Raw genomic sequence first — 22,357 nt, 5'->3', positions numbered from 1 at the left:
AAGCTTTAATAGGATTATTAATTCATAGTGCTATTTTCCCCCTATTTCCTTCCTCCTAATTTAAGCCCCAGCTATTGAGATATTTAGATATAAAATAGTTTAAATCCAGGTATCTAAATGACTAGATAATAATAGTTCTTCTGATGCTATAGAATGCAACCTCCTCTTGAATAAACTTAAAAGGAGGCTTTGCTGAAACAGGTTTGTAAAACTAAATATTTTTCAACTTTTACAAGCAGCCACTTACTTCCCAGTCCTCTGGCAAGCATGCCACAGGCAGCCACCCCTATATAAATATGCAGTTAGAAAGATAAACACTCATTAAAGTCCCTAGTGGTAGCATTGTTTCTCAGGGTTCAGCAATATTTGTTCAGTGGACAGATAAAGAAAGAGATTAGCAATGTTTCCATTGGGCTTTACTTCTTCCTAAAGCCAGCCAACCTTCTCCCTAGGAGAAAGACAGTAATCTGTGTGTGTGCCTCAGGACAACTTTCTACTTCAAGAGCAAACCAAACTCCTCATTGGGTCCATGCTAAGCCACTCGTTTTTTTTTAGGGCCATTAATTTTAGTAATGTAATTGGTCAGACCTCCAAAATAATAGGAGTAAATTTGTAGAACAAATTTCCTATTTAAACATGTTAGTATAGCTTAAATATTTACACATGAAACTAAAAATGATTTGGGCAGGTGCTCTAATCTCATTTCATAGACTTATAGACTGTCTAAGAGCTTAATCTATCAGTTAGTATAGTAAGAGCTCTGGTCTTTGTTCTAGCCTAATTAGGTCAACGACTAACCATATGATCTCTGGGGAAGCTGGGCTGGGCTTTCCTTATAAAATAAAGGAGCAGGGAGTAGATGAGCTCTAATACCCTTCTGACTCCAAAAATTTATGATATGCTCTTGGGAAAAACAGATCTCATCTTATCGCATAATGTTTTTGGTGAGCTCAAATGACATGATGTACTCCAAAGTATCGTGTCGACCAGGGAACAGAATACACAGGTGAGGGGTGGCTGTATTTGCTTTCTTAAGTTAGCATTTGGCAGAATAAATGAAAGAAAAACAATAGCAGAAAATGTTTGTCCCTCCACTTTAAAGAAGGAAGGAAATAATTTTAGATTCTAGAGTTATTTATGGCTCTTTCAGATAGAGATGGGTGAAGTGATTAAATTTGTCATGTGTTAATACATTGGTTCTAAGCAGCTAACATAAAATCTTTACCAAACAAAGCAGTATGCTTTAAAATTTTCAAAATGTTAACAAATTAATCTTTCCAAAAGAGAAATCTAGTATTTAGGCATATGTTATTTTCTTTAAACTTTTTCATTTGTTGATTACTTTCAAGTACTTTTCCATGGCTGAGGATACAATGGTGAACAAAACAGGCTGAATCCCTTCTACCAGGGAGCTTAACTTCCCATGCCAGTGAGAGAAAATAAAAATACATACAAATAAGCTAATAACTATACCAAATCAGTAGAGGAATAAATACCATGGCAACGTTTAGAACAGAGTAAGAAAGATGGGGGAGTATCAAAGAGGGGAAATGCTGTTTTCTACGGAGTGGCCAGGGAATACGTCAATGATATGGAACAGCAGGCAACTGTGAGGGAATAAAGAGGAAGTCATGTACATACATTCCACGTAGAGGGAACAGCAAATGCAAAAGTTCTATGCAAGAGGGGCCTTGGGGTATCTGGGAAACAGCAAGAAGGCCAGAGTGGTAGAATAAGAATGAGAGAAAAGATTCCTGGTTGTTTTTTCCAAGGGAAGAGCCATCAAACTTATTTTCATCTTAACATTGACTTTAAGTCCAGCAGAAACTCTTTTTTTTAATGATTTTATTTATTTGAGAGAAACAGTGCAGGCACAAGTGGGGAGGGGGGCGGGTAGGGCCAGAGGGAGAGAATCTCAAGCAGATTTCCCATTCAGCAAGGAACCAGACTAGGGACTCCATCCCAGGACACTGGGATTGTGACCCAAGCTGAAATCAAGAGTCAGACACTTTAACCAACTGAGCCACCCAGGCACCTCAAGTCCAGTAGAAACTCTTTATTGAACTTCTTTTGTTCTGTGTCTTGGTTTTTCATTTGTAAAATGGGGATGATAATAGTAACCCATAGGCTTGGGAGAACTAAATGACTTACTAAATATAAAGAATAATTAAGATAGTGTCTACTGTAAAGTGGACCATGGAGGGCTAGTTGTTATTACTATCACCACCACCATCATCTCTTTATTCACAACATCAATAATTCAAGTTTTTAGGCCAATAGTATTATTTTGTGCCAATCATTAATTATTGGGAGAGTTTCCTTACACATGTTCTTAGGACATTAGGTAAGATCATGGTATGTGATGACTTAAACACAGAGGTTCATGTCATCAACTATCTTACAGATAACTTAAAATAACATGAAAAAGAACTGGGGTTTGAAATTTAATATGTTAATTTGGACATAAAATGAGTATGATTTTGCCATATACTCACTTGAGTTTTTCTTTGTTTTTTTTCAGTCAATCTTAGTTTCCTCTCCTGATGGCAACACAGAATTCTTGGATGTTTGCAATCTCTTTCACATTCATTTCCAGCATGTGGTCTGAATTGATTCCTTGTTTCTCAATTACAACCATCATGGAATCAAGATTAATAACCTGCTTGGTGAGTTTTGTACACTTTGGAATCTGGAGCCTTTGTACTCACTGTGGCCTGCCGGGCTTTCTGTGGTTCTTTCTAAATGCTCCTGCAGCAAAGGTCAAGGACAACAGCAAAGACAGGGAACCTGCTTGCCTTTGGGCCATCCCTACCTTCTTCCATGATTTTTTTCTCTTCTCCCAGGAATTTACTCATGGTTGCGGAGAGTCTGGAAGTGGATTCAAAGTTCACTAACATAAACCCTGTGCTTAGAACAATGCCTGGCATATTGGAGGTACTCATCAAGTATTTGTGAAATAATTAAACATACAATAGGTTTAGGGGGCCATCTTGCACTCTCCTAAACGGACATGATTGAGAGGTAGAGTGCCTGTTTACTGTACTATCCTGTGGGGCTGGACTCCCATCCCTACCTGCCACATGCAGCAACTGCCTACATTATCTGGCTCTTTAACTCAAGGCACAGGGTACCTGGGGCAGGCTTTACTTTTAGTGGCCACTGCACTTGGTTTCACTAATTCCAACAGATTGAGCAGAGCTTGGAAAGAAAGAAAAGAAAAGAAGGAAAAAGCTTCCTGGAAGGATGTTTATTCCTGGGCTCACTGGTCATTCCTTCAACATTTCTCCAGAAAATACTTAGTAGGGGCCCCTTCTGTATCGGACATAGGCCAGAGTAACAATATACTGTAGACCTGTGTTCTCTAATTAGTATAAATAAACACAACCAAATAAAGTACTTCATGAGAATCACAAGTGGCACAAAAATAGGATTCTATATACCATATAATGTCAAGTGGGATGACTGATTTTCAGTGACGAGAACAGGAAAGCTTCAGAGAAAAGGTGGTATTCTCTTTATCATGGAAAGAATGAAGAACATTTCAATAGGCAGAGTGGTTATGTGTCATTAATAAATACTATAATTATAAAATAGCAATACTACACCATCTGTCAAAAGTTTCATTAGTAATCAAGCATCCAAATATGGCTCTAAAAAAAAACAAAACAAAAAACCCCCAAATATGTCTCTGAATTTCTATTTGTCTGCGGTTCCTTGTGCTCCCAAACTCTAATTCTGAGCTACTTTAATCATGGAACACATAGGTAAAAAACAAATCAGCCTATAAGGCCATGTGCTGGGACATTATTATAGCATTTAGTAGAGATATTGCCGTTTATTCTTTTTTTTTCATTACTAAACACATGAGACATCTGTCCCAGAAGACAGATTTTTGATGTTCGTTGTTTTTCAGTTAATGCTTGTATTTATTTTATTGTAGAAATGAATTACCTTCCTTTTTGAGAATGCTTCCAAGTATCATATTTCTCGTGACTATTGATGAAAAGTAGAGACTATGACCGGTGTTTAATATATTTGGAGGGATTTAAAGGAAGGATAAGATCGAGTTTTTTTTTTTTTTCCTAATTCCCTTCCTATAATTTTGCCCATTTATTCAGCAAGTATTCATGAAGCGCCTGCTTTCTCCTAGCATAGACGACAGGAAGAGTATTCCTGGTAGAGGTAAGTGCTACTAATTTATGCTCTAACCATTCAATAAAAATGCTGTACTTTGTTTCATATATGATGTGTGACCCAGCATCTAGATAAAGGCTTTTAATTTGGGTTGTTTCCCCAACAGCATTCATGAGTCCCACTACTCGAGGAGCATTTAATGGTAAGAAGCAAAGCGCATAGTCAGGGGGACATGTATTCAATAGTATTTACGGAGGCAGGTACTTTATATAAGACTTAAGGTTATGAGTAATTTAGTTTTTTGAAAACGACCACCAGTCGAAGATAGAAGAGAGTGGGACAGTTTTAAAGTTGAGCACAAAATGTATTCTTGTTCTGGAAGGGAGAAGGAAGGTGTGGAAAGAAGGCCGACAAGGCAAGCTGAAGACAGGATTCCCGACTGGGAGAAATTCAGCGCCCACCAAAGACATGTCCACTTAACAGGGACAGAGGATCTGCTACCTGCTGGAAGACACAAAAGGTGACTTGTGCCTAAGGTGCGCTCCGCCTGTCGCGCCGCAAGCCGCACGGGGTGGCCAGCGCGTCCTGCAGTGCCGGGGACAGCCCGCCCGCTGGGTGCCCGACACCCCGCGCTCCGCGTGCGTGGGCGGCCCCGCCCCCAGCCGAGGCGGGGCGCCGGAGCCCCGCCCCCAGGGCGCGCGGGCCAATGGGCTGGGCCGCGGGGGGGCGGGGCGCGGCCGGGGGCGGGGCGAGCGGGCGGCGCGGCGGCGGCCGGAGCTGCTGGGGCGGCGGCGGCGGCGGCGGCTCGGTCCGGCGTCCGCGGGCCGTGGGGGATGGGGGCGGCGCGCTGCAGCCCTCGGCGGGGGCGGCGGCGGCCGTGACTGCTGGGCGGGCGGCGGCGTCCGGGCGGCGGGATGGAGCGCCGCGGTGAGTGCGGGGCTCGGGGCGCGGGGCTCGGGGCGCGGCCGGACGGTCGCGGTGCGGGGTGTGGGTGGCCCACGCGGCGGCCCGGAGCGGGGGGCGGCGGCGGCCGGCGGGGTCGGGCGGTGTCCTCGGGGCTGCGGGTCCTGGGAGCGGCGCTGCCGGAGCCCCGGGACCCGGGGTGCGTGTCCTGAATCAGGCGCGGCCGCGGGGGAGAGGCTCGCGGGCGGCTTTCGTCCCCTTCCAGGCGCCCCCGGAGCGTCCTGCAGCCCCTCGCCCCTTCCTGGCCACGCGCCCTGGTCGCCTCGGTGCGCAGTGCAGGGGTTCCCCCCCCCCCCGCCCCCTTACCCCATCGGCTCCCTCCACCGGGACTTCACGTTCGTCATCCTCACTCGGGATCTTTTTGGAAGTTTGGTGGCGTTTTCTGAAATTTCAGTCTGACAAATGCAAAGGATGAGATAAAATAACAGACATCTCGTGTTCCATATCTGCCTTTGCTTATCACACTTCAGGTCACCGAGGCCCAGACTGTGTATTATTTGGAGAGGTGGGGGGAGCACTGAAGGTAGAAAGACGCTCCTTTTCCCTTCGGATAGAAATGTGCCCCCACTCGTGCGTCTCCGCCCCTCTCTCCGCACCACTCCCCTCGCCCTACCCGTCTTTTCCCCGGTACCTGCCCCCCACCCCCCCCACCCCCTGCGTCCACCTTTTCCCGAGCCTTGGCTCTAGGGCAAGTCCTGTGCTTTGCAAAATGAAATGGACAGGCGGGGGCTTGCAGCTCCTGGGAGGATGTATCCCTGTGAGTTTGTTTCCCTGGATGTCCCAGGACCCTGGGATGGAAACTTGGTGCTGGGAGCCGCCTTCCTTTGGCCCGGAGAGTAGCTGTCCTTGCCTTTGAGCCCCCCTGAGGTGTCCAGAGTCTATCTCGCTCCCCCCCCCCCCGCCCCCCACCACTACTCTACAGACGAGGGCGAGATGCTTTTTCTTTTCTTTTTTAATCTTTGTTTTCACTACCCCTCTGTACCTTGTGGGGTTTGTTTGCTTGCTTGTTTATTTATATTTTAACGTCCTCAGTCTCCCGATGTTGAGTATTTTGGGAGTGTTAAGAAATGTTTTGTGTAAGATCCAGGACGCTGATGGAGCCAAAATTGCCATAGGGCTTTTTGTTCCTCAATTATCGTTTCCTTTCCTCTCTTATTGGGAATAAGCTTTGCCTCTTCATCCAGTTTAGGAAAGGGATTTTCTCTTCAAGAATTCACGAGTAAAGAAGTCAGAACAAATTATGAGAATCTTGGAGACTTAGATCCCTCTCTTCAGAGATTTCTTTAGGCGGTTTGCCAGAAATGCATAATTAGAAATACTTCCTGATTGTAGGAACAGTGCAAGTGAGTGACCCTTAAGCTTAAATTTCATTAGCTTTAATGGTACAAATAGCTCTGGTCTCCAGTCTGTCTGTCTGTCTGTCTCTCTCTTTAAGATGTTTATTTATTTATTCATGAGAGACACAGAGACAGAGAGAGAGGCAGAGACATAGCAGAGGGAGAAGCAGGCTTCCAGAGGGGAGCTTGGTGCGGGACTGGATCTCAGGACCCTGGAATCACGACTTGAGCCAGAGGCGCCCCTGGTTTCCCAATTTTAAGAAGGGTTGGAGAGTGAACTTGAAAGAAGGTAACTTAGGCCTGGGTAGAAAATGTTTCAGTCCCCAAATTGGTAGGAAATAGAACTTTGGCTGAGATGAAGAACGCACTGTTTGGCAAATATGTGTTGGCTGATCATTCCCACTCTGCCCACCTGCCTAAAATAGAACATCCACCCAAATTATCGGTGCCTTCACTTTGCATCTGGAGAAGCCCTTGATCTAGGAATGTGGACTTCCACAGCCACTGCTGTTGGTCCCAGGAGTCAGCACTGTGCTGAACAAAGCTCACACCCAGAAGGCCCCCTGGAAGGATTTGCATTCCTGTGCTATTGGTGATTCATTCAGCAGTCACCCAGATACGATAGTTTCATCCCACTGTATATGACATAGGGTCCTGTGGAACCTTTCAGTCTATCGTATAGAAGTAGCTAGTTCCAGATACATAGGGCCCAATGCATACTATATTGGGTTACACGAGAAAGATATATTGAATGTCCTATAGGAAAGTAGAGGGATGATTTATTTTCAGTGGAGGGAATGAAAAGACTTCTTGGAAGGAATGATGTTTTGTGTGAGATTGAAATTAAGAGAACAATTTCAATAAGCACAGAAGGCAGAAAGCTTTGCCCTTCTGGATAGAATTGCTGGTTATCTCTAATGCACACCAGAATGTTACCGATCAGCTCCGTGATTCTGCTTTGAAGGCTGTTTTGCTTTTTTAATTTCCTACCTCACCTCCAGATGATAACAGGCCACAATACATAAGGATATATTGATGTGTAAAGAAACAAGGAGGTTTAAAAGGAAAGTCAGGAACACGTTTTGGTATAGTAGGATTTTTGTGGCATGTTTACCCTTCCTTCTTGATCTTTATTATTACTCTGATAAGCAATAATCCATGATATAGAAAAAGAGCCATTTGATTACACTGCCTCCCTAGATAAGAATTTTTGTTTTCCTTAGAAAATGTTTCAATATTTGTCACTGAGAAAGTTTTCAAATACCATAGTCTTCCTTTCTAAGGAGGAAAATGGAAAACAGTTTGAAAAGTATTAAGGAAGGGAGTCAGTTGAGTTTGAAGGACTATTCAAATGTAACATTTTATATTTTATAATTTATTTATCTAATACTCATTGAGCACTAACATGCCATCAGATTTTTATACACTTTGAGTTTTGACAAATGTGTATACCCATGTAATTACCTCCATAATCAAGATATTAAAACACTGCCATCACTCCAAAAAGTTCCCTCATGCTCGTTTGGAACTCCGCCACCACGGCACCTGTCCCCTGGCAATCAGTCATGCTTTTTGTTACAAAAGATTAGGTTCATCATCTTCTAGAATTCATGTAAATGGAATTATACAGTATATATTCTTCTGTGCCTGACTTCTTTCATTTAGCATAATGCTTTTGAGATTCATCCATGGTTTTTTTGCCATATCATGGATATCTATTATTAAATAGTATTCCATGGTAAGGCTATATCACAGTTTGTTTATGCATTCATCTGTTGATGGACATTTGATTTTTCTCCATTTTTTGACTATGAAAAAAGCTGCTATGGCTTTTATGTAAAAGTTTTTGGATGAATGTATTTTTTCATTTCTGCTGCTGGGTTGTATGGTAAACGTATGTTTAATTATGTAAGAAACTGCCAGCCTGTTTTCCAAAGTGGTACCTCATGTAGCAGCAATGTGTGAGAGTTGTAATTACTCTACGTCCTACGTAAAATTTGGTGTTTAAATCTAGCTAAAATTAAGAATTCGAGTAGATATTTAGTGGTGTCTCATTGTGGTTTAAATTTGCATTTCCCTGATCCTAATGATATTGAACACTATTTCATGCGCTTCTTGTCCATTTGTGTATCTTCTTTTGCAAAGTTTCTGTTGAAGTATTTTATTCGTTAATTTACTGGGTTTGTTTTTTACTGAGTTGTAACAGTTCTTGATATAATTTAGATACAATTCCTTTGTCAAATATTTTCTCCCAATTTGTGGCTTAGCTTTTCTTTTTTCTTTTCTTTTCTCTTCATCTTTTCTTCTTTCTTTCTTTCTTTCTTTCTTTCTTTCTTTCTTTCTTTCCTATCTTTCTCTCACTTTCTTTCTTTCTTTAAGATTTTATTTATTCATGAGAGACACAGAGAGAGGCAGAGAAAGAAGCAGGCTCCCTGCAATGAGCCTGATGTGGGACTCTATCCCAGGACCCTGGGATCACAACCTGAGCCAAAGGCAGATAGATGCTCAACCACTGAGCCACCCAGGCATCCCTTGTCTTTCATTTCAAGTTGTTTATCAAAGAGCAGGAGGTTTTTTTTTTGAGCAGGAGTTTTAAATTTTGATGAAGTCCAGTTTACCAATGTTTTCTTTTGTGGTTCTTGCTTTTTGTGTCTGTTTGAGAAATTGCTGCCTAGATTTTCTCCTATGTTTTCTTTTTCTTTTTTTTTTTTAAAGATGTTTGCCTTTTTTTTAAAAATTTTTATTTATTTATGATAGTCACACAGAGATAGAGAGAGAGGCAGAGACACAGGCAGAGGGAGAAGCAGGCTCCATGCACCGGGAGCCCGACATGGGATTCGATCCCGGGTCTCCAGGATCGCGCCCTGGGCCAAAGGCAGGCGCTAAACCGCTGCGCCACCCAGGGATCCCCCATGTTTTCTTTAAAAGAGGAATTCTCAAACATTTTCCTAAAGGACTAGATTATAAATATTTTAGGCTTAAAGACGATGGCACCTCAACTATTCAGCTCTGCTGTTATAGCTTAAAAGCTTTTATTGACAATACATAAAGAATTAGGAATGGCTGTGTTCTTCCAACACTTTTACTTATAAAAACAGGCAGCTGCCCCCTCTGAATCCTGAATTTAAGAGGCTGATAGATTTAGGTTTTATGTTTAGGTCTGTGATACTCTCTTTAATTTAAGGTATGCTATGAAGTAAGGGTCCAGGAGCATTTGTTTCTCATATGGATATCAAGTTATTTCAGCAACATTTATTGAAAAGACTATCTTTTCCCCCATTGAATTACTTTGACACCCACCTCTTGAAAATCAATTAACTGTGTTACATGGTTTTGTTTCTGGACTCTTAATGTTGATGTGTGTGTGTCTCTATATCAATATCATGCTATTTTGACGACTGTAGCTCTGTAGTTAAGTCTTGAAATCAGGTAGTGTAAGTCCTCAAACTGGGTTCTTTTTCAAAATTGTTTTGGCTGTTCCAGTTCCTTTATGTATTCATATACATTTAGACTCAATTTCTACAAAAAAGCCAAGAGGTGTATTATTTAGGATTGCTTCAAACTATAGATCAATTTGAGAGAAATAAAAGTCTTATCTACATTGAGTCTTCCAATCCATGAACTTGGTAGACTTGTTGATTTATTCAGTTCTTTAGTCTCTTGCATTAATGTTTTATTGTTTTAAATTTAGGATCTTCTATGTGTTTTATTAAAAAATCTTGTCTTTTGATGTTATTGTAAATGGTATTAGTCTAAAATTTTACTATCCAATTGTTTCTAGTATGTAGAAATAAAATTGAAGTATATTGACTTTATGTTCTGTGACCTTATAATACTCATTTATTTGTTATAGTAGCTTATTAGTAGGTTCCTTAGGATTTTCTAGGTACACAAACATGTCAACTTGGAATAAAAAGTATTTTATTTTTTCCTTTTTGATCTGAATGTGTTTTGTTTCTTTGTTTTGTTCTGTTGTACTGGCAGAGACCTTCAGTAACAATATTAATCCTTATCCTTTTTTTTTAAAGATTTTATTTATTCATGAGACACAGAGAGAGAGAGAGCGGCAGAGACACAGGCAGAGGGAGAAGCAGGCTCCATGCAGGGAGCCCATCATGGGACTCCATCCCTGGTCTCCAGGATCACGCTCTGGGCTGAAGACGGCGCTAAACCGCTGAGCTCTACCCCCACTGCCCTATTAATCCTTATCTTAAGAGGAAAACATGGTCCTTCATCATGATATTAGCTATAGATTTTTTGTAGATGCCTTTTAGCAGATTGAAATTATTTTCTGGGCAGCCCGGGTGGCTCAGCGGTTTAGCGCTGCTTTCAGCCCAGGGCGTGATCCTGGAGACCCGAGATCGAGTCCCACATCGGCTCCCTGCATGGAACCTGCTTCTCCCTCTGCCTGTGTCTCTGCCTCTCTCTCTCTCTCTCTCTCTCTCTCTCTCTCTGTCTCTCATGAATAAATAAAAAAAAAGAAATTATTTTCTATGCAGACTGCTTTACTCATGAATAGGTTTTGAATTTTAGCAAATGGCTTTCCTCTATTGAATATTAAAATAAACTTTCTTTCTTGGGACAAGTCCTTCTTGGTCATAGTGTATTATCCCTTTTTTTTTTTATCCCTTTTTATATATTGTTGGATTTGACTTACTAATACTGTTAAGAAATTTGGCCTGAAGTTTTCTTGTAATGTCTTTGATTTTGTTATCAGGGTAATGTTGATCTCATAGGATGAGTTGGGGAGTGTTCCTGTCTCCTGTATTTTCTGAGAGTTCTTGTAGGATTTCTTTATCTGGTTCAATAGATTTCATCATTAAGTCCATCTGGGCCTGCAGTTTTCTTTGTAGACATTTTAAATTATGAGTTTAGTTTCTTTAATACATAGAAGACTATTTAGATTTTCTATTTCTTGTGTTAGGTTTAGTCATTTGTGTCTTTCTGGGAATTTTCCCATTTCACCTGAGTTGTTGAACTGGCAAAATTTTTGTAACTTTCCCATTACTCTTTTAATATCTGTAGAGTCTGTACTGATATTTCTCCTTTCATTCGTGATATTAGTAATTTGCATTTTCTCCCTTTACTTTTTAATCAGTCTAGCTATTTATCTTTTTAATTGCTCTTTTCAAAAAAATCAGCTTTTAGTTACACTGATTCTTCTCTGTTGTCTGTTTTCCATATCAATTTCTACTCTTACCATTAGTTCCTTTCCTTTACTGTGTGTTTGATTTGCTCTTCATTTCCTGGCCACTTAAAGTGAAAGCTTAGATCATTGATTTTCGAACTTTCTTTATAAAAGCATCTAAAACTGCATATTTATCTAACTACAGCTTTTGCTGTGTAAGTCACACATTTTGAAATGCTGTGTTTTCATTTTTATTCAGTTCAAAATATTATTTAAAAGTATATTTTATAATTTCCAAATATTTGAGGATTTTCCAATTATTTTACTATTATTAATTCCAAATTTAAATTTGTTTGGGTCAGAGAACATACCCTATATGATTTCAACCCCCTCACATTTATTGGGACTTTTTGTATGGTCCATTTATATGGTCTTAGTAAATATTTTATGGGCATTTGAATATAATGTGTACTCTGCTATTGTTGGGTGGAGTTATCGTAAATGTCTATTAGGTCAAGTTGGTTGATAGTATCGTTCAAATTTTCTATATTCTTACAGATTTTCTGTTATTTGTTCCATCAATTAATGAAAGAGGATGGTTGAAGTCTTAACTGTCATTGGGATTTGTCTATTTTTCCTCACATTTCTGTCCATTCCTGCCTCATATATTCTGGAGCTCTTTTTAGGTACAAACATTAGTTAGGATTATATCTTTATGAAGAATGACTCATTTACCATTATGATACTCTAGCCCTGGGAAAACTCCTTTTCTGATATAATAGAGTTACTTCTGCTTTCTTTTGATTTGTATGTGGATGATGGATCTTTTTCTGTTGTTTTGCTTTCAATCTATCTCAGTCTTTAGATTTCAAATCTATTTCTGATAGGCAGTATGTAGTTGAGTTTTATTTTCATATTCAATTTGATAATCTCTGCCTTTTTATAGGGGTGTTAGAGTATTTATATTTAGTGTAATAATTGCTCTGATTGGGTTTAGGTCTATCATCTTGTTGTTTGTTTCTAATTTTTCTCATCTGTTTGGTTTTTTCTTCTTTTTATTCTTGTCCTGCTTTCTTTGAATTAACTCCTTAAAATTCCATTTTTGTCTTCTATTGGCTTCCTAAATGTATCTATGAAGATTTTAATATACATTTTAGCTTTCTTTTATTATTTTCTTCTTCTTATTATTATACACCTTCAAATAATATTATGTTACTTTACAGATAATCTAAGGATCTTATTGTATAGTTTTATTTTCCTCCTTATTTGTGCTATTATCATACATTTTACTTCTGTATATGTTGTTAATGCCATGACACATTGTTGTTACTTTTGTTTTAAAAATGAATTTAAAAAAATGAATTTTTTAGGGCGCCTGGGTAGTTCAGTTGGTTAAGCATCAGCCTTTGCCTCAGGTCATGAGCCCCAGGTCCTGGGATTGAGCCACATCAGCTCCCTGCTCAGTGGAAAACCTGCTTCTCCTTCTCCTACTCCCTCTTCTTGTGGTCTTCTCTCACTCTTTCTGTGACAAAGAAATAAAATCTTTAAAAAACATAAATATGAATTTTTTAAATTTACAGAATGAGGCTTGTTTTAAAGTTTGGGGGGTGAATCTATACTATTAACACTTGCCGTTTGGGTATCTCTTCTTCAGTGTTCATCAGGTCTTTCAACTCTGGCTGATGAAAACTCAGAAGTCTTCAAGCCCTGTGGGAACCCTGAGAACTGTTTAGTTACAGCTCCCTAGAAATTCTTTATCCGTACTTGTGGGGTTTCACTCACACATGTGCAGCATTTAGCAAGAGAATAAAGAAATTGTGCAGGGCAGCCCGGGTGGCTCAGCCGTTTAGTGCCACCTTCAGCTGAGGGCCTGATCCTGGAGACCCAGGATCAAGTCCCATGTCAGGCTCCCTGCATGTAGCCTGTTTCTCCCTCTGCCTGTGTCTCTGCCCCCCCCCCCTCTCTCGACACAGTCTTTTTTGAGTAAATAAAATCTTAACAAAAAGAAAGGAAAAAAACAGAAATTGTCTGTGCAAATTACTGGAGCTCATCGTTTGCCTACCTCCTTCTTCTTTGGTACCCTGTGCTACAGATTCTAGCTGCCCCAGTCTGCTCTGCTTATCTATTTCCTGTGCCATGGTCTAGAATATGCCTCCAGGCAGAGAGTTGGGGCTGTTGAGGGCCTACCTCATTTGTTTGCAATCCCATATCTTACGGATCATAGTTCTATGCTGTCCGTAGTCCAGTTCTGAAAAGAATATAGTAGGAGGGCAAGTCTGGTCTCATTTATTCCTCCTGTATTTGATGTATCTAAAAATTTAATCCTTCTTTGATCTAGAGATTTCTTTCCATCTTTTTCCTTGCAATTTATTTAAGAAATTGTGTTATTTGCTCTATTAAAAAACCCACAGTCTAGATTTTGCTGGGTGCGTCCTGTGATATAATCTAGCATGTTCCTCTGTTTTCTCTATTGCTTATAAATTACTATTTAGGCCTAGAGCAGAGTTTGTCAACCTTGACATTATTTCTCAAACTTGACACTATTTGATCCTGATAATTCTGTTAGGAGTGGAGGTATAAGGGTTGGGGGGGGGGTGCTCTCCTGTGCAAGTAAGATGTTTTAGAGGCATCCCTGTCCTCTACCCACTAGATGTCAGTACAACCCCCTCCCCAGTTGTGATAACCAAAAATGTCTCCAGACATTGTAAAATGTTTTTAGACTCATGTTCTGTTATGAAAAGTAGGCTACCTAAACTACAGAAACAATGTCAGGAATATGAAAACACCTACCTAGCAAAAATGATAATACTGACTAGTTAACACTGCAGAGAACACATGTAAAAGATCTTAACAATAGGCAAGTAGAGGCTTTATAGACTAGCTGACCCAAGAGCAACATTATAGAGAATGTGAGTTTCTGTTTCAGAAAGAAAAAATGATAGACATAATAATAATGTAAATTGGTAAAAACAAAAGTAGCTTATTTTAAATTATATGTTGCTTTCATAAATGTTATTTTTTTCCTGCAATTCATCGAACATTTTAAGATGTTGGACTTCTACAATAGATATACAGATGGGTTTACTCTTTTTTTGTAGCACTTTAAAATTTAATTATAAGCCAAGAATTGTGAACTTATAGAAAGATATTATTTGTGTGATATAAGATTACTTAAAATGCAAGTTGGGAGAATTAATAAAATAAGCCTTTTAATTTTAAGGTGAACTGCCATTTTGGCAAATGTTTCCAAATGTTATTATCCTCCTTACTAAGGAACGAGGGTGGAGAAGATGACAGATAATTGATCTATTTTTTTAAAGATGTAAAGGATGGGATTGGGAGACTTCTCAAAATTTCCCTCCTAACCTTACTATTAACTGTCTAATATTCATTGAAGAACCACTCTCTGTCAGATTCTATGCACAGTCATTACATTTTGAGATGATGTAGAGGTAGATCTGGTGGGAAGGGTCTTGAGGTTAAGCCAGAGCAGAGCTGAGGGGCAGACTTTCCTCCCGTGAGCTCCCTAGGGGTTGCCCTGCCCCTACTATCATTGGCCTTCAGAACCCTGTCCTCTTTCCCTATTGGTCTCCTTCAGTTTAGTCATGAGCGCTTCCATGGTGAGTGTCCATGGTGTATCATTCTCCTCCAGTGGAGTTTGAAGATGTTAGGTGTCTTCAGCATTTCTAGTGCTTTTGAAATTGGTATGGTTATATTTAAGGTTGAATGGATATGGATATGTTTTTTAAAAATCAGGCCTACAAAAATAATGGTAGAGCCCAGTAATCAGGGAGCCTGGAGTTCTTGTATTTATCTTTTTCACATAACAACATAGGGGCCTGATTAGCTTCACTTCCTTAGAACTGTGAGTCGTGTCCCTCTTCTCTTTCTCTGTCAGTGGGTAGTCTCTAGGTCTCTTTCTCTCTATCTGCCTCTTCTCTCTCTTCTCTTTATTCTGTCTCCATCTGGATCCCTGGGTGGGGCAGCGGTTTGGCGCCTGCCTTTGGCCCAGGGCGCAATCCTGGAGACCCGGGATCGAATCCCACGTCGGGCTCCCGGTGCATGGAGCCTGCTTCTCCCTCTGCCTGTGTCTCTGCCTCTCTCTCTCTGTGTGTGTGACTATCATAAATAAATTAAAAAAAAATTATTCTGTCTCCATCTTTCTTTCTTTGCCTGCCCTTGTCTCTGCATCTTTGTCTTTCCTTCTCTGCCTTTCTCTCTTCTCCACAATTGTTTCTCACCTGCTCACACTTTTTTCTCTCTCCCTCTCCACTTTTTCGTTTCCTCCCTCCTGTGTGCTCCTTACCGTTTCTGTCACACCATTGCCTCCTCTCCACATATCCTTGCTCCTTAACTGGACCTTATTCAAGACATTGTTGGTGGCATCATGAGGAGGCACACAGTCCTCCGTATTAAGGGTCATGGTGGATAAGATAGCACGAAGCGGGTCATATCATTTCAGATAGACATAAGGGGATGTTTGAGGTTGCACGAGTACCTCGGATTGCTTCCCCACAGTCTTATGATTTAGTCAGGGTTGCACTGCCCCGGTCCCCTTTTGGCCCGGAGGACTCCTGACCGCTCCTCTTACTAGTTTGTTTCCATGCAAGGCACCATCAGTTTCCGCGATGAGAATCCATGCTGCATTTTTCTTTTTAAGTATGCTTAGAAGGACAGTTTGGTTTTGACGTTTCCTGAGTATCTGCGACATGTCCTTAGTACGGTTGTATTTGGGGTTTGAAGGGGTAAATTTGTATGGATTGAATTTGAAAAATCCAGTGTGCAGCTAAAGTAACCAAGGAGCTGAGCGTTTCCATATTTATCTTTTCCAAGCAGCATCTGAGGGACCACATTTGCTTTATTTAGCTAAGATTGTCTTTCCTGTAAAGGTTCAGAGATGTTCCCCTTCTCTTTGTCAATGGGTATTTTCTCCTTTTCTCACAACCAGTTGGTTCTATTATGCTTACTTTTTTTTTTTTACATCGAAGTAGGTAGTCTCTCCCTCCTCTCTTTTATTTCTCATTCCCGATTCCTCTGTCATCACCTTTTTCTGCATTGTTTGAGGTTTTACCTCCTCCTATGTCTGCACCCTCATTTTCTTTCTACTTTTCCTCCTCACACTCTCCCGTGTCTTTTTCTGCTTTCTCCCGTGGTGATAATTTTTCCGTCTCCACCACTACCCACAGTCACCGGCCCCATGTGCCCTCTGTTTCTCCATCAATCTTTTCCTGAATGTTCCAACACCGAGACAAAGGACACTGCCTGTTCCAGTGTGTGTTGTGATATAGAAGCTTTCGTGCTTTGGGCCCCTGATGCCTTCCTCAATTATTCCATCTTTCTCCGACATTTTTCTCATTCTCAGTGAGTCCTGAGAGTGCAGTTTAAGGAAGTAATTTAGGCCTAAGTGGAAACTATTACCCTCTGCAGCGGGGAGTTGAGCCAGGCCTGTGTTACACTTTACCTGTGTGAGGTCTTGTTTTTGTCTTAAAGGGGTTGGAGAGGGAGGGACAGGTGGTCAAGAGGTAACTTAAATGTACGTTGCTCATCCGAGAAACTCCTGCTGGCCAGATCTAGTCATCAGGTGACTTGTGCCTAAGGTGCGCTCCGCCTGTCGCGCCGCAAGCCGCACGGGGTGGCCAGCGCGTCCTGCAGTGCCGGGGACAGCCCGCCCGCTGGGTGCCCGACACCCCGCGCTCCGCGTGCGTGGGCGGCCCCGCCCCCAGCCGAGGCGGGGCGCCGGAGCCCCGCCCCCAGGGCGCGCGGGCCAATGGGCTGGGCCGCGGGGGGCGGGGCGCGGCCGGGGGCGGGGCGAGCGGGCGGCGCGGCGGCGGCCGGAGCTGCTGGGGCGGCGGCGGCGGCGGCGGCTCGGCCGGGCGTCCGCGGGCCGTGGGGGATGGGGGCGGCGCGCTGCAGCCCTCGGCGGGGGCGGCGGCGGCCGTGACTGCTGGGCGGGCGGCGGCGTCCGGGCGGCGGGATGGAGCGCCGCGGTGAGTGCGGGGCGCGGGGCGCGGGGCTCGGGGCGCGGCCGGACGGTCGCGGTGCGGGGTGTGGGTGGCCCACGCGGCGGCCCGGAGCGGGGGTCGGGGGCGGCCGGCGGGGTCGGGCGGTGTCCTCGGGGCTGCGGGTCCCGGGAGCGGCGCGGCGGGGGTGGCCCGCAGTAGACGCGGGTTACATTGAAGGCCAAGGCGTAGCGACCCTCCCTCCGCGTCCGGTCCTAAGCCTGCCCGCATTGTAACTTCTTTCGCCCTCGCGGCAGGTCCATGATCCTTTGACTTCCTTTTACGCGGGGCAAAGGGGTGACCTGCGGAGCAGGCAGCGGTGCCCGCGCGGGGGGACGCCGGCGGCTGGGTGCCCGCGCCTGCTCGTGGCCCCGACCCCCGCTGCCACCTGAGCTGACGGCGGGCTGGCTCCGGCGGGGCGGGACTGCATCCCGGGACCGTTGGCGTCGCCTCCGGGTGCTGGCCTGGGCTCCGGAGTGCAGGTGCGGGCCTCGGCCTCGGAGGCTAACCCGGCTCCGTCGTGCGGGCGTTCGGGGCTGGACTCGTTTCATTTCCTCCCGACGGGCGAGCTCGGGAGCCCCGGGGACCGCCGAGCCTCGGGTCTCCTCCACGTTAATCTTCTTCTGCTCATTCTCACGAAGGACTCGGCCCCCCTCGCCGCCTTCGGAAGGGCAGGGCTGTCGCCCTGAAGGCGGGAGCGGAGCCGGTGCTTTCTCCAGCCGCGTCGGTGGCGGTGCCTGCGGCGGTCGCTGTCCACGCGGCTGCTCTTCTCGGTCGCCGCGTTCGCCCCTCGGGACCCAAGGACGGGGACGGGGACGGGGACGGGGCCGGGGCCGGGGACGGGGATGGGGCCGGGGCCGGGGAGCGTGCTCTTCGGCCCTGGGCGCTGGGTACTTTCGGCTGGTCCAAGAGCGAGCCCTGCCTGCCAGGAATGCTAGACATTCTGGAGGCGTGGGAGGTTGGGCAGCTTCCTCTTTTTTAGACGTGCTAGGTTCTTACTGCACAGGAATGAAGTGTATGTGCACTGCATGCCTGTCTTTAGAAATTAAAGTTATTTGCATGTTACTGGTAAAACCTTTTGACATGCCCCTCTGCTTTTTGTTTTGGTTTTTTTGTTTTGTTTTGTTTTTTTGTAGGGAGAGCTTTACAAAAACGTGATCGAAAACTTTCAGGATGATTTTTTTCCCCTGATTTTTTAAAAGCATCTTTAAATAGATTCTGACCGAATCAGAAATTGTGCTGAAATAGCAGATTTCTGAAATATCTGACAATTTTTCCTGAGGTAGGAATAGTAAGAGGGGAACTATTAAGTAAATATTTGGGGGCACTTTCACACTCAATTAACCTGCTGCCTAAAATGAAAATACTTACATAGTGACTTGTTTTGGGGAGGATGAATGGGGCATGGGGCATTTGATTAACACAGGCTACTCAGGTCTTGGAAAAGTCACGTTACAGTGTACTAGGTTAGTGTTCACATTTCAAATGTGCGTATTATTTAGAATTTACAAGGTACAGAGAAAGTAGTGTTGCACAGTAATCCGTCCGCTACAAAGTTTTTTGCTAAGTGAATTAAACATGTTTTTAATGTTGATGGTTTTGAGTTGGAAGAGATGCATGAGATTTAGGAGTGTTTCACAAATATTTTGCTCAATAGTGTGTTTGCACGGTTCAAACTTCACTTGGAAGCCATTTAGTAGGTTTCCACAGAGTCAGTTAAAGCTTCTGAAATTGTTTCCAGTGCTATGTTTCTTCTCAGAATCTACAGGTATATTATGGTGAAGCCACATCTTGTTCATTACTTAAGTATATTAAAAAATTATCTCCTACAATAAAGCACTGCCAGTAATAATGACAGTTATTGAGTCTTCATGATGAACCAGGTACAGTGTTAAGTGCTTTCCATATTATTACCTCATTTAATTAAATTGCCGGTTGCAGTATGTTTAGTAACTACATTTTATTGAGGATATTCATTTTAGGACATGGGAAGGTAGTGTGGATGATCTTGGAAAGTGTACATCCTCTAAATTTTTTCACTATCATGTTTAGTTTTATGAAAACTTGGATTCACTTTGCTATTTAAAATTTCTTTCTTTTTTTGTTTTTTTTAAATTTTTATTTATTTATGATAGTCACAGAGAGAGAGAGAGAGGCAGAGACACAGGCAGAGGGAGAAGCAGGCTCCATGCACGGGAGCCTGACGTGGGATTCGATCCTGGGTCTCCAGGATCGTGCCCTGGGCCAAAGGCAGGTGCCAAACCACTGCGCCACCCAGGGATCCCTAAAATTTTTTTCAACTGTCAGATTTCCTTTTTTTAGTTTCCAATATGAAAAATAGTAAAGTACATATAACAAAATTAGTACGTTACTCACCATAACGCTGACAAGAGGCAGAGTATAACCCTTTTTAGCTCCTCCCTCCCCTCCCCCGTTTTGTTTGCTTATAGATTTTCTTAGTCTTGAGTAAAAAATGTTTAAGCATCTTTGAAACACTGTTTACAACTTTGGGTTACTAATTTGACATAAAGGAAGATGGTGAAATAGGTGAATTGCTTAGGTGACTTATTTTATTTGAAACTTACAATATGTATCTTTAATAACCATCTTTTTTACCAGTGACAGTGACTGATTATCTAATTTACGAAACTAAAAGCTGTCAAAATTAATCAGAGTGGCTTAAGTAAGCCACAAAAATGTTAAGTTAGGAATAGTTTTCTTAATTAGTGATTTGTTAAAGAGCTGCCCAGACATGGTACTTGAGTATTTCGTTTTTATTGTTGATGGGGAAACTTATTTATATACTAAAAAAAAATTGTCCTGGGCTCATTTTGAAATTATCTACACATTTAAGGATTAATGTTAGACCGATTTGACACTACCTTAAATATAGAAATTATGTTCTCAGAAATATTAAGAGTATTGAATAAAGAAGCATTGCAAGCTATTAAAGAGGTAGAGAAATCTTATAGTCAGAAATAGAGAAACAAGAATAGAAATCCAACTTTGATTCCAGTTTTATGTAATCCTGCCTTTATCAGGTGTATATGCGTGGTTTTTCTTTTTTGAAAGACACTGTTTTATAGACAGATTTTTTAAATTTTTTTTTAAATTTTTTTATTTAGTTATGATAGTCACAGAGAGAGAGAGAGGCAGAGACACAGGCAGAGGGAGAAGCAGGCTCCATGCACCGGAAGCCCGACGTGGGATTCGATCCCGGGTCTCCAGGATCGCGCCCTGGGCCAAAGGCAGGCGCCAAACCGCTGCGCCACCCAGGGATCCCTATAGACAGATTTTTTGAATAACTGTATATATTTTCCATTTAAAACACAGCAGCAATCCAAAGTTAACATTTTTTGTTTCTGTAAAAATTAATCACCACTTTACACATTTATAAACCTGGTGTTCATTCTGCAAATAGTTTCAAGTAGTTCTTCCTCCTGTACCAAGCACTGTGCTTGAGCAGAAAACACATGGTTAGCAGACTGACATGGTCTTGATTTCCTTGAGATGGTAATCTAGATAGGAAAACATGAATCATCGATTGAACTTTGGTAAGTGATGAAAAGTATAAGATGCTATGATGCATCTAACTGAAGATTCTGTTCTGGTTTGGTGATGGTAGTTAAAGAGGCAGAGGTGGTCCAGGAAGACTTCTTTGAGGAAGTGATCTTTGAGCTGAGGTGAGAATAAGCAAAGAAAGGGGAAGGAGTAGTCCAGGCAAATGGAACTGTGTATAGACAGGACCCTGAGTCAAATAGTTATTTTCAAGTTGTAGGGCCATGGACCCATTATGAATATGAAACTCAATTTGATGGGCTGCAGCCAGAATTTTAAAAAATGGAATGGGATAGGATAGAAAACATCTGAGCACATCACCTGGTTCCCAAGCCAGAATCTGTTTTATGTTTTATACATTCCAACAAACACACCACACACAAACATAACATATTTAATCTGTGTACTGGCTCAGGATGCTAAATTATTTTCTCCTGTGGGTCATGGTAAACAAATACTGTTGGAAAATGAGAAGGGAATGTGTGTGGCAGGAATGTTGAGAGTGTCAAGTAGTATTTATGACTCCAGATGACATTGCAGAAGTAGGTAGGAGCCAGATCTCATGTGCCTTATAGGTCGCAGTAGATTCTCACTTGTCCTTTGGAAGAGTTTTGAGCAGAGAAATGACATGCTAGAATTCATGTTTTGAATAGTGTACTCACTACATTTGGACTGGGACAAGAATGGATGTGGAGAGATCATTAGGAAACTAGTAACAATAGCTCAGACAAGAAATGACGATAATTCACTTGCTGTGATAGTACTGATAGAAGTAGATAGGCTAAAGATACTGCAGATTCTATAGAATTGGGTGAGGTATAGGAAAGAATAAATGAAAAAATATCTTACACATGATCTAAAAGTGAATATTACATAAAACTTCCTACTGTAAATTTCACAGAAGTTCTTAGTAATTCTACCTTTTTTGAAAGTATCAAAATGTTGAAGACAAAATATATTTGAAAAATGTTTTAATGATAATGCTTGAGCTAACTTAATTCTTCCAGTAATTTCCTTTCTGATTCAAGAAATGCAAACAGAATTAGGACTTCTCAATTCTGGAGAGGTAAAATATGAAGATGAAACAGAAACTTAAGATTTTCTTAAGTTTCAACTATGTGTCAGGATTAAGTGTTTTACATGTGAGGTCTTTTAATATTGTGTCCCCTTTTAATTCTCACACAGCCTGTAAGCAAAATTGTACAGGTCACACATTTAGAAAATACTGAGCCAGAAGT

At 42.1% G+C, this 22,357-nt stretch overlaps 1 protein-coding gene across 1 annotated transcript in view; it reads left to right on the top strand.

Moving 5' to 3' along the window:
* The first annotated feature begins 17,416 nt into the window (after positions 1 to 17,416).
* Positions 17,417 to 22,357, top strand: part of ARHGAP29 (Rho GTPase activating protein 29) — a 70,499-nt gene continuing 65,558 nt past the window's right edge. The window contains exon 1 of the mRNA XM_055339983.1: positions 17,417 to 17,549. The gene's annotated coding sequence lies outside the window, so the exon portion shown is untranslated. The remainder of the gene's footprint in view (positions 17,550 to 22,357) is intronic.

Source organism: Nyctereutes procyonoides, unplaced genomic scaffold (assembly GCF_905146905.1).
Source record: "Nyctereutes procyonoides isolate TBG_1078 unplaced genomic scaffold, NYPRO_anot_genome, whole genome shotgun sequence".
NCBI classification, from domain to species: domain Eukaryota; kingdom Metazoa; phylum Chordata; class Mammalia; order Carnivora; family Canidae; genus Nyctereutes; species Nyctereutes procyonoides.
Note: the sequence above shows the minus strand (reverse complement) of the source record. Positions and strands in the feature narration are given on the sequence as shown.